Raw genomic sequence first — 12307 nt, forward strand, 5'->3', positions numbered from 1 at the left:
TCCGTGTTAGACAGGCCCTGTGTCCCTGGTATCTGGCGTGGGACATTTTCAACGATCCTGTCTTTCTCCCATCTTCTGGGGAGAATTTTTCCATTTTCCCTTCCCACAGCCACCTGGGGTCTTCACTTGTGTCTTGGCAGCAAGGCTTGAAGGTCATTCCTCCTTTTGTTTCATCCTGGAAAAGGAGCCAGATGGGACTTGGTGTGTTTTCTAGAGTCAGCCATTCCCCAGACCCAGCCCTGAGTGACAATGGAGCCTTTCTCTTGCTCCTGATCTTTCTTGAGATCACTGATGAAAGTCCTGCCAGGGGGTGTGCACCTTCCAGAGATTTCTGTATAGAATCTTACACGAGGTCACATTCAGTCTTTAGCCGTTAAAGCTCCTTCTTACTCTCCTATAGGGAAGCCCTATTTTCTTGATTTTCCTCCTGTGCTGTGAGTCAGCACTTGTGTCCCATGTTTCTGTCCATGGAAGTGCCTGTCTTTTCTTAGATTTCAGGTGTGACTTTAACTGCCTGGTGGGTTCAAGAAAAGTTCAAATTTTGCGGATTATCCATAGTTTTCTTGTAGTTAGAGTGAAAGTGATCATCTTTTAAGATTTCCACATCTTCAGTGGAATGTCACATCACTTAATTGAGAGAAAAATAAAATTAGGCAGCCTTGAGTGAAGAATGCCTATTTAATAAATTCTGTGAGATAAAGAAACATCTTAGAATTGGAGTACCGGGTGAATTTGGTTGCAAAATCTGTAAGGGGAATGGCAAAAAATAAAGCCATATCCTTTGAACATGAGCCAAATATTAAAAAAATCAGCATCAGGAAACCTGAAGGGGGAGGAGCAAGGTTATTGTAAGATGTCCTGTTGTCCAGGTGAGTCAGCAGAGTGATGAATGGAGGGAGGAAAGGTCAGGATTATTTTTAAATGGCACATCTGTGTGTTTAGGTGCATTGATGTCCATAAGGGAAAAACTCTATGTTTCAACTGTGAGGAGACTAAGAATAAGAGATTTAAGAGACTCTCCGGAAGGGAATTGCTATTGTGATCCCTGGACAACTCAGACTTAGTACTTAGAATGTATGGACATGAAAGCAGAAAACAAAATCAAACAAAGCAAACTACCTAATAGTTCAAAAAAGAACCAAATACGATATCTGGCTGGTGATAGCCTGCCTGAATGATAAAACTGCCTCTTATAATAATAACTTAGAGTTAACACTGTTATATCAAATGAGAATCTATATGTAAAACTACCATGTCAAACATAGAGTAACATAAAAATGTGAAGTATTAGGATTATAAATATTACCTTGTTTAGGAATAAACATCACCTGGTATGTGGCTCAGAATGAACCCAAGAGACATCTACATCCAAACAGGTATGGATAATAGGGGCTTTATGAAAATCCTGATACGGCTGATTTGATTTTTGGTAATTTAAACTGTTCCTGATTGACTGACTGATGTCCTGCCTCCTCCATGAAGCTCTCCCCGACTCCTTTGACCAGTGGTGATGATGCCCAATTTCTCTGAATTCTTCTTGAGCCTGTAACCCTCCATACAGCACTAAACAATATATCATGTGGTAGGATGAGATTTTGAAAGCTGTGTTCTCTCTGTTCTTCATTGCATTTCTTCTCTCTGACCAGACAGACATTAATCATCCACTGCCTTAGGGAAGGTCTGTCACAGCAGAAACAGAAGTGTCAAATTCTTTGAGCTTTAAAGTTGATTTCAGAAAATATTTGGAGGACTATCTGATCTAGTTGTACGTCCATGTATGAGAGCTTAATCCAACCCTGGAGTTCATCTTGTCTGTACTTGGGTGACCCAGTCTTTACGTGAGTGAACACTGTTGCATCAGCTATGTCAGTGGGCTATGTCGTTTTTCCCATTGCTGATCAGTAAAAACTGGAGCCAGCAGGAAGCACACACGTGTGGGCCCCAGGGTTGCTCAGCTTATTTTCTAAATCTCTCCAAGTGGTGGACAACTATCTTTTCAAGTGGCCAAAGACCTTGGAAGACCCAGGATGCGCTTTGGACACCTAAAGTGGCAATGGTGTTATGAAAATTTAGATGGTCTAAGCCTCCACTCCACCCCCTATTTCCTGAGCCATATATCTGGGAAGGTTGCAACCAGAAAGAATGAACTCTAGATCCATTCCCTCATCCCCACCCACCCAAGCCAGAAGAGAGATCACAAGTGTTGATAATAACTTCGTTTCATAGCAATTAATCATCCCTCCCATTCATTTTCTTGAGGTTCGTATCTTATGTTTTGTTTTACCAAATAAGTACATTGTATTATGTGGGGACACTCAAGTACTTAATAAATATTTGGCAGACTGATACTGAAGGCAGTGTGGTAGATACACTGGAAATAATGCAATTTTCCATTGAGGATTAAATCAGGAAATTGATATGTTTCAGTTATCTATTACTGTGTACAAACCACCCCAAAATTTAGTAGCCTGAAACAAAAATCATTTCTCTGCTTATGATTTTGTAGGTCAGCAGTTTGGGCTGGGATGGAGTGTTTTGTCTGGTAGCCTGGCCTGTGGCGTCTCATGAGGCTGCCATCTGCTGACATCTAGTGGCTCAACTGGAGGCTAGATAGTCCAAGATGGCCTCATTTTTATGTCAGGTGGTTGTTACCTGGATTTCTCTCTTCCTCTCCCTGTCATTCTTGCTGTCTCTGTCTCTCGCCCTCCATCTGGTCTTTTCTTCTGCCAAGGCCTTCTTCATGGTGGTCTTGGGGCAGTAACACTGAACAAAGGAAGCTACAAAAGTTGTAAAACCTCATGTGGCCAAGCTCAGGAATCACAGAGAGTCACTCTTTTTATGCTCTGTGGGCTAAAACAGTACACCAGACTAGATTCAAGAAGAGGAGAAAATAACACTGCTTTTGATGGGAAGAGTGGCAAGGTCTCGCCACAAAGGGATGTGCTCATAGACATGGAAAAACTGTTATGAACATCTTTGCAAACAAACCATAGCCTGCATATGAGAACACTTAGAATAGTGTTTATATTTATCTAAGTAGGCAGTGAAAAAATGGCAATGATGATGATGGTGCTATTGATAATAATGATGGCGATAATTTTAATAATGATTTAATACTGGTAGCTTCAGCCCTTGAAGATTCCAGCCTTGTCTTCAATATCAAAAGTCACTCTCGATAAGACCTGGGAAAACTCATTCACTCTTTCTTTATGCTACCTTGTTGCCCTGTTATTAAAATCTAATGCTCTGGGTGACTCAGTTGGTTGAGCATCCCACTCTTGATTTTGGGTCAGGTCCTGATCCCAGGGTCCTGGGATCGAGCCCTGCATCTGGGCTCCACACTGAGTGGGGAGTCTGCTTGAGGACTCTCTCACGCCCTCTCCTTTTGCCCCTGTCTCCACTTGCATGCGTGCACACACACACTCTCTCTCAAATAAACAAATAAAATCTAATGCTCTGAAGGTTTCCTGAGTAGACAGGCAGCAGTTTGACTTAAGATCCTGAATTCATTGCTAGAGGGTCAAGAGGGAAGAAACAAAAATAACTTAATGTTCTTACTCTTTCTGAGCTTGTGGTACAGTCCTAACAACTTTAATTTCAAGGCTTACATGTATTCATGTACCAAGTATTGGATTAATGAATTTGAGAATATTTTATTGGAAGATCCCTTTAAAAATTTTGAGGATAAGCCAGTGCCCTAATCAGTTTTCTTCCAAAAGGCAACCTATTAGCAAATGCTCAGAGAATATCTCTGGTTTTGGTGTTTGAGGCAATAAAATCCTACACTTTCAGTGCTAATGGTATACTTGCAGGCCAGCTTTTACGAAGGCAATTATCTGTAAAATGTGCCATTTTAAAATAGACTAGAATATTCATTTGTTTTGATGGTGAGAAATGGAAATGTAGGAGGTGACACAAATATGTGAGTTATTTTGTTGCTGTAACCATAACCGAGAATTCTTTCAGTGAAAAACAAAACAAAACAAAGAGAAACAGCTTTGCTGGAGTGATGTAAAAGATAAAAGATAAAAACTACCAAGGGCCAATGAGCAGCACAATGCACTGAATTAAGCAGCATCCAAAATTGCTCAAACCTGGAGTGCCTGAAGCTCCAGGTAGATGGTGAAAGGTATGCATTTGTGACCCACCCTTTATTTGTCAGTATGACACATCAGGCACCAGATGAGACCTATTGATTTTGGTGTGTCATAAAAAAATGGTTATTAACGGAGGGAAAAAAAGCTGCTTTCAGGAAAGACATTTTCTTGGCACAGATATTTACAAGGAAGGTAATGGCTCAGTAATCATTTGTGAGGAGGAGAACAGACTAGTCTTGCTTAAAATTAGTTGAAATTTTGGTCTACAGTGATGGCAGTATATATCCAACAATACCAGTTTGCAAAAATGCAGTATCGTTCAGGGAGAAGAGAGCTGCATTTGTCATCTGAATTCCTTAGGGAAGCATTTCTTTTTCTGTATTTGAACAGGTAAATCTTTAATAAAATAGGTCCTGAAATTCCAAATTGGAGGCTGTTGGCTTCTAAATAGTCACATGTTGTTATGTGCAAGCTTTATTCAGATTTTCCATGTAGGGCCCCTTGGGCTGATTACAGAATGAATCTTGAAGCAACTATATTAATTGACATTTAACGGATGGACCTGTTACCTGCACATCAGACTGAATTGTTCTAAAACCAGTTGATTAAGTAGAGCCAGTTTGACATGGTCTAAATCTACATGGGCAATGAGCAGTGAAGAGTTAAGCAGAGAACCTAAATTACCACCCCTCCGTGAAATATCACATCACCCACTCTCTTACTGCTATTACCAATAGCAATAAACTTAATAAGTCTATCTCAATTGAAATGATTGGTTATATGTGTTGTTTTAAAATTAGAAGTCATTAATTCCCCATCAACCACTTCCTTAACTACAGAGGATTGCATTCAATATAATACCTATTAGCTAAGGTTATTTTCCAGTGTTTTCAGAGGAAGATATTAAGAAGCCATAGGGATTGTCTAAACTAACACTTTCATTTGACAGGCATAGGTTTGCTGAAAACTATTGAAACTGAATATTTTGTTCCAAGTTACACAGCCATTTAGCAGTAGAGCTGAGACAAATTCTATTCTGAAGTTCTTCCTACTACTTCATGATGTTATTTTAAAGCACATTCCACCATTTTACTATGATTGTTTTTCAATGCTTAGCAATCATCAGTGGGGGAGGTTTTTCATCACACCTTTGTTTGAATTAAGTCACTACATACTTCTTTAGTTCCTTTCCCATTTGACCTTTGAGGGCCCCAACCTAAAGCCAAATGCCAGGAAATCATGACCCTAAAACTGAATGATCTAAACTTCATGCCATAGTTTAGTTTTTCAATTTCCTTAAGGACATACTCAATTTTTCAGTGATTTCTTATCAAGTACCATGTAATGAGTCACATCTCCTGCCTCTTTAAAAAGTGCTTTTTTTGTACACTGTTATTCGAAAGCCTACTTCTACATTCTACTAAATGAAAAAGTGAAGGCAGACAAAGTCAATCTACATTTACAGTGGAGTCATTAGTTTGTTGATTTAATAAGTATTTATTGATTACTTACTATATGCCAGATAGTCTTACAGGATTTGGGTTATAGTACTGAAAGCAAAACAAAAGAAAACAAAACAAAACCAGAAAACATTCCTGCTCTCATCGAAGGACATTCTAACATGGAAGACAGAAAATAAACTAATATTTAAATCTATAATATGTCACATGGTGACAAAGGGCTATGAAAGCAAAGAAAGCAGGATAAAAGAACTGATGGTAGCAGGAAGGTATAAATTAGATAGGGCAAGTCAGGGAATGTCTCCTTAAGGATATCCGAGCAGAAGTGTGAAGGCAGTGAGGTATGCCAATATCTGGGGAAAAGGTGGGAATAAAATGGTATAGCTACTTTGGAAAGTAGTCTGGAAGTTCTTCAAATGGTTAAATGTAGAGCTGCCATATGACTCAGCAAGTCCACTCAGAGTACATGCCTAAGAGAAATGAAGACATGTTCACACAAAAACTTCTACTCACATGTTTATAGTGATATTATTCATCATAGACAATTGGTAAAAACAACGCAATCTCACTTAATGGATAAATGGATAAACACAAGTGGTATATCCATACAATGGAATATTATCTACCTGTAAAAAGAAATGAAGTACTGCTAAAACCTAGTTGAAACTTGAAAACGTTACTCTAAATCAAAGAAACCATTTACAAAACGTCACATATTATATGGTTCCATTAATATGAAATGCCCAGAAAGGCAATTATATAGAGAAAGAAAATAGATTAGTAGTTGCTTAAGGCTGGGGTGGATGGGGGTAGGTAGGGAGGGCAACACCTAAAGGTTATGGGGTTTCTTTTAAAGGTGACAAAAATATTTTAAAATTGACTGTGGAGATGGGTGCATATATCTGCGAATATACTAAAAACCATTGCATTTGTGGTATAATAAAAAATAGATTTGATCTTTGCCCTCAGGTCCTGGCACAGAGCTCCTAAATCTCTTGGAATTTCCTGAGTAATAGGAGTATTATTCATAAGGAACCCCTTTTTATCACACCTGAGTTTATGCTAATGAGGTGACTTAAGGTGGGGCCTCAAGGGAAGGATGGTCACCAGAAAATCCAAGTGATTGGAATTTTGGAACTTTCAACCCCACTCCCCTGACTGCCCAGAAGTGGAGTGAGGGCTGGAGATGAAAGCTCTTTAAAAACTCTTCAGCAATTAGATTTGATGAGCTTCCAGGTTAGTGACTGCTTTGACATGCTGGGAGGGTGGCGTGCTCTAACTCCATTGGGGACAGCAGCTCCTGAACTTGGGACACTTTTGGACTTCACCCTGTGTACTTCTTCATCTGGTTATTTATCTTTATCCTTTATACTATCCTTTGTGGTAGACAGGTAACATAAATAAATGTTTCCCTGAGTTTTGTGAACCGCTCTAGCAAATTATCAAACCCAAGGGGAGAGCTGTGGAAACCTCTGATTTGTAGCTGATCGGTCAGAACTACAGGTGGTAGCCTGCGTGTGCACTGGTATCTAAGGTGGGGAGCAGTCTTGTGGTACGCCCTTGACTTGTGGGATCTGATGTTCTCTCCAGGAAGACAATATAAGGATTGAGGTGAGATGTTGGACACCCAGTTTGTATTTGGAAACCTGAGAATTGTGGGTGGTAATACAAATCACCCTAAAGACTGCATGCTTTAAATGAGTGAATTGTATTGTATGTGAATTATATCTCCATCTAATTGTTATTTGAAAAAAAAACTAGATAAGTTTGGGGCCACTGTCTTGATTCGTGCTCACGCACCCAAGTTTTACCCACAATTATTTTTGCACCACCAGTGCAAATGTAAACACAACGGAAATAAATTATACTTTGATAGTATTATGAAAATGGTTTTGACCTCATGGGACACCTGGGAAAGTCTCGGGATTCCCCTATGCATCTAGAGACCACATGGTTTAAGAAATTAAGGTGTTATCTAGAGCAGTACTCACATCATGCCATGTCACACTTCTGCGGGAGAGAGCTTTATAAGCAAGTTTTCACTTGGATCTCATTCAAGGGTTTGAATCTCTCAAGGAGCCAAATGCCATTTTTATAAATTGTTTTCACCTATAGTAAGTAAGTTGAGTGTCATGGGTCCTAAAAGAGGAAGACCAACAGATCTTTGGTGTGTTTCATTTTCAGTGTGGAATTGCACTGGTAACAATAAATATTTGTTGGGAATGAATCCATAACCCCTTACAAATTACTCTTTGGTTGCATTTCTGATTACTTTGTTACAGGCAATAAACACTGCCATACAGAAAGACCTCTGATGCTTTTTAATAAAATAACAGAATCCTAAAAAGGTCAGAACTGTAACTTAGAAAATCACTTTTCACTGGCTGTCCCCAAAGGAATTAAAGATCAAAATGTGAGTGATTCCCTAAGCAGAAAAGCCATCCAAACATGAGAATCAAAAATGCATTGCTTCAGAGTGGGACAGCATCAACAATAAGTTGGAAAAAGACAAATTTCTCCTGGGCCCTGGACCACTTTCTTCCATTTCTCTCTTTCATCTGGGTTTGAGAAATTAAATGATTTTCATGGATTTGGGAAATCCAATCCTCATATCAGCAAATGGAAGGAACCATTGTGTTACCAATCAGTTTAATAATAAAACAATTTGGCCCGTGCTGTATGGAATTTATTTACTTTTGTCAGTAATTTCCCCCGGGATAGTTGTAACTCTCTGATCATTCATTGCATGCAATTTTATCTGGGGAGGTGAATCAAAGATAGGGCGGTACATTTGTTTGATCTTGAGGCCTGTACATGTGAATGCCAAGGTATATAGTTTTATTGGTGCACTTGTTGGCTTTATCAGCCAGCTTCCCTATTTAAAGACAATCTGTCACTTCACATTCATTTATTTTTTGACACCTTATACATCATTTGAGCACGGATTGTCCAGGAATAAATATATAGAGAGAGAAGACAAGTTGGCAAACTAAGTGGAAATGTTCAAGAATGTAATGGCCACGAAAGAATGAAATGAGGCATTTTAAAGCCGTATTTGCCACACTAGCAGCAGCAGTATCTGCTACTAGAAATAAAATAAAGGTGGCATATATGTGCAGTAGAAATTTCCAAAGGTAACTATTTTTGTCTGTTTTTTTCTCAAAGTTATACATTTAAATAGTCATGCAGTTCTTTAAGTTTTGATATAAAAATAATTTCCCTGCCCCCTAACCATTTCCCACGTCCCAAATCAATTACTTTCAATTCTTTCTGTTGATTTGTTTGATATGTACCTTTGTATTTACAAATAACATGCATATATTACTGCCTTTTGATTGATCAGTTTTAAGCATCATCTGTTAACTTCCTACCGTGGAAGATGAGAATTTAACTTTCTTTTACCCTTTCACTCCCTAGGCTACGTGAATATATTTCCTGTCCCCAGCCACATACTCCCAGTATATTTATATCCTGATTTTAGTAGATATTGAGAATATTATTTGGTGTTTATATAGGTAAACACTATAACTTGCTGGGCAGGTAGTATACTATGGTTATTCTTTTCTACATAATTTTTTCTCTCTACATAATGAACTCTAACTTCCTGTCAATATATTAAAACACTTTAGATATTTTATCAATTGCATTCTACTGGAAAAAAAAATCTCTCATAAGGCCTTCAGATTTGCTCCTGTTTAAATTAATTGATTTCCAGATATGTTATACAGCTGCCATCTTGAGAGTTTTTTGTTTTGTTTTGTTTTGTTTACGATCAGCCTAGAGATTCCCTTTGCCTATCATTGGTAGCAGAATCTTTGTGTCCTGATCCCATGTTTTTTCTACTTGGTTTACTTCCTCATTTTGGTAGGGCATGTCTTACAATATCTTCCTAAAAATTCATGCATGCAAAATACATTTTTAAAGATCTTATAGGGTCAAAAACCATCTTTAATCTGTTCTCCACTGTGATTAAGAGTTTCGGCAAAACATTGTAGTTTGGAAGCTATTTTTCTCAGAACTTTGAGAACGTTTCTCAATTTTCCTAACTTTTAGGAGAAGGTTGTGGAGAAATCTGATGATATCTTGAAACTTGGTCCTTGTGTGATGTCTGTTTTTTTCCCTTCCTTCCAAAGCTTTTGTGATCTTTTCTTTGTCCCCAGTATTGTGAAATTTCACAGTGACGTACCTGTGTATATTCTAATTTCATCCATTATTCTGAGGACTTTGTAGGTCTATTTGATATGGAAATTTGGGGATTTTTGTTATTATTGTTCGTATTTCTTTGATGGTTTCTTTCTTTCACATTTATTTCTGGGACCCTAGTATTTGGATTTTGAACCTCTTGGGTTGGTTCTCCAATTTTATTTATTTTCTTCTTTACCTTATGATCTTTTTCTGGGATATTTTTTGACTTTACCTGCTAACCCTTCTGTAGAGTTTATTATTTCTTGAAACAGTATTTCCTAGACTATTTCTCTTTTAAGATAGAACTCTGTTCTTTTAACTCTGAGGATAGTGATGATGATTTATTTATTTAGTTAGTTAATTTTCCACTTTGTATCAGCTATGACTCCTCCAAGTTGCTTTTTTTCTGTTGTTTTGTTTTGGTTCCTGACTTTAACATTAAATGGTTTCCTTGACTGCCTGGTACCCTTGGATAATCTGATCATATTTAAGAGCAAGATGCTAAAAAGACAATTAAGGGATGCCTGGCAGGCTCAGTTGGAAGAGCATGCAGCTCTTGATCTTGGGGTTGTGAGTCTGAGCTCCACATTGGGTGTAGAGATTACTTAAATGAAAATAAAACTTAAGAGAAAAATTAGAATAAAAAGACAATCAAAACCTGTACATGTGAGTGCCATTATCTAAAGGAAGGCCTAGGTCTTAAGAAGCAGTCAGCCTCTCCTTCCTTCCTCATGGAGTCCCAAACTATCTTGTAAAGAGTTTGGGCTACCATGGTGGAGACAGAAGGGTGTGGAGGGGACATGCCTTACTAGACTTCAGCTGTTCCAGCCTTCCTTCCAGTTGGGGTCAGACACATGAGCGAAGCTGTCATGGAGATCCAGCTCCAGTCAGGCATCCAGGTAAATGCAACTATATGAGTGACATGCAAAAGAATCACCCGGTTGAGCCCAGCCCAGATTACAGAACCATGAGCTAATACATAGTTATTTTAAGCCACAAAGTTTTGGAGTAGTTTGTCTGCTGAACGGAAAAATCAGTAGAGAGGAAAAATTATATGATATAGAATGAAAATCACCGAAACATAAAAAGTGGGGAAGGAAGTATTAAAAGGGACAGATGAGGACAGTCCTGGGAATGCCACAGGTGGGAAGCCATTTTATAACATTTCTTATTGATCATACCACCGTGGACCTTCTTTGCCCATCAACAGGATGAATGTCTTCACAGTCATGGTGACAGTGATGTTGAAGGTGGGGATTCCGCTGGTGCTCTTGGTATGAAAATTCATGGTAAATTCCCTGTCCTACAAGATAATAGAACATCATTATGTTTGTCAGCCCACTCACACAAACAGAGGGAAAGTGTGAACAGTTGTCCAGCAAAGACGCCACTAAAATTCTTCATGGAGAAAATATGAAGGACCAAACCAAGGCACTGATGCTGGAATAGAGGGTTTATGAGAAATTGTTGTAAGCTGCCTTCCAGAGGAATCTGTGACTAATAAGATTCATAGGTAAAGAGGGAGAAATAAAGGATGATGCACAAGTTTCTGACTTGTGCAAATAAGTGGAAGGTATTATATTCTGGGATGGAGCAGGAAAATTTTGAATTCCAGGTGCATTCTTTTCTAACTAGTACTACGGTATCTGGTACCCAGTATGCCCAATATTATCTAAAATTGACTTATTTTGAATGTGAAAAATATATAAAAGCCTACACAATAATCTAGCTATAATCACCTATGAGAGGAGTTTGGTCCTTTAGCAGAATAAATAGTGCTGCTCTTTTGGGGAAACAGAAAGGGCAAGGAATTTAAGTGGAGAGAGAGCCCTACCTTTGAGGTCCAGCAGGTGGCTTACAAGGAAAGCCCTCCGAATTGGTCTTTCATCATTTCTGCTGGCACAAATGATGAAATGACCATGTCAACCTGAGTCTAGTTTTCCTTGATTGGAGAAGAAAGTTATGAAATGAAGACAAATCAAAGTGAAACTCTGCTTATTAGAATGAAAAAATAAGAATTTAATATTTTACTTAATAAATACTTACTTATTTTACTTAATACACTTTAGACAAATCTTTATTTGATCTACCTCTTCATCATAAATAACATTTGGTTGGAAATCTCTGTTCTGCTGTTTATATTACTCCTTTGTAACTGTCTTTCCTTTTTATTCCAGCCAGAGAGCTTAGTAGCACAGCTGTCCCTCTGTGGGTGCCAGGAGCTCTCTCCTGCAGTTTGATGGTGTACGTTAGACAGGGATGCATCTTCTCACTCCCTGGGGGGAGCAGTTCATTCCATCGCTGTCCTGTGCCTAGCATGGTGGGTCCGGTGTGCCTCCCTAGAGGTGGTAAACACCTTTTTCCTAAGTCTTGCTGTTACCGAGGAGAGAAGGGCAACTTGCCTCGCCTTTCTGTGTATTTTAGAACCTTGGATCACCACCTAGAGAGAGAGAGAGCTATAGGATTAGTAGAAACAAACAAACAAAAAAACCTCCTCATAATTCTTGGACTTAAAAAAAATGTTAACACTGAATTTGGGTATATTAGGAAAATGTTTAGATAATG

The 12307-nt window shown here is 38.5% G+C and overlaps 1 pseudogene; it reads right to left on the reverse strand.

Moving 5' to 3' along the window:
• Positions 1-12307, reverse strand: part of LOC112834993 (small ribosomal subunit protein eS4, X isoform-like) — a 155527-nt pseudogene that overhangs the window by 22965 nt on the left and 120255 nt on the right.

The sequence above is a fragment of the Callorhinus ursinus genome, unplaced genomic scaffold (assembly GCF_003265705.2).
Source record: "Callorhinus ursinus isolate GAN/ISIS: 27379988/994484 unplaced genomic scaffold, GSC_fseal_2.0 scaffold11, whole genome shotgun sequence".
Taxonomy (NCBI): Eukaryota; Metazoa; Chordata; class Mammalia; order Carnivora; family Otariidae; genus Callorhinus; species Callorhinus ursinus.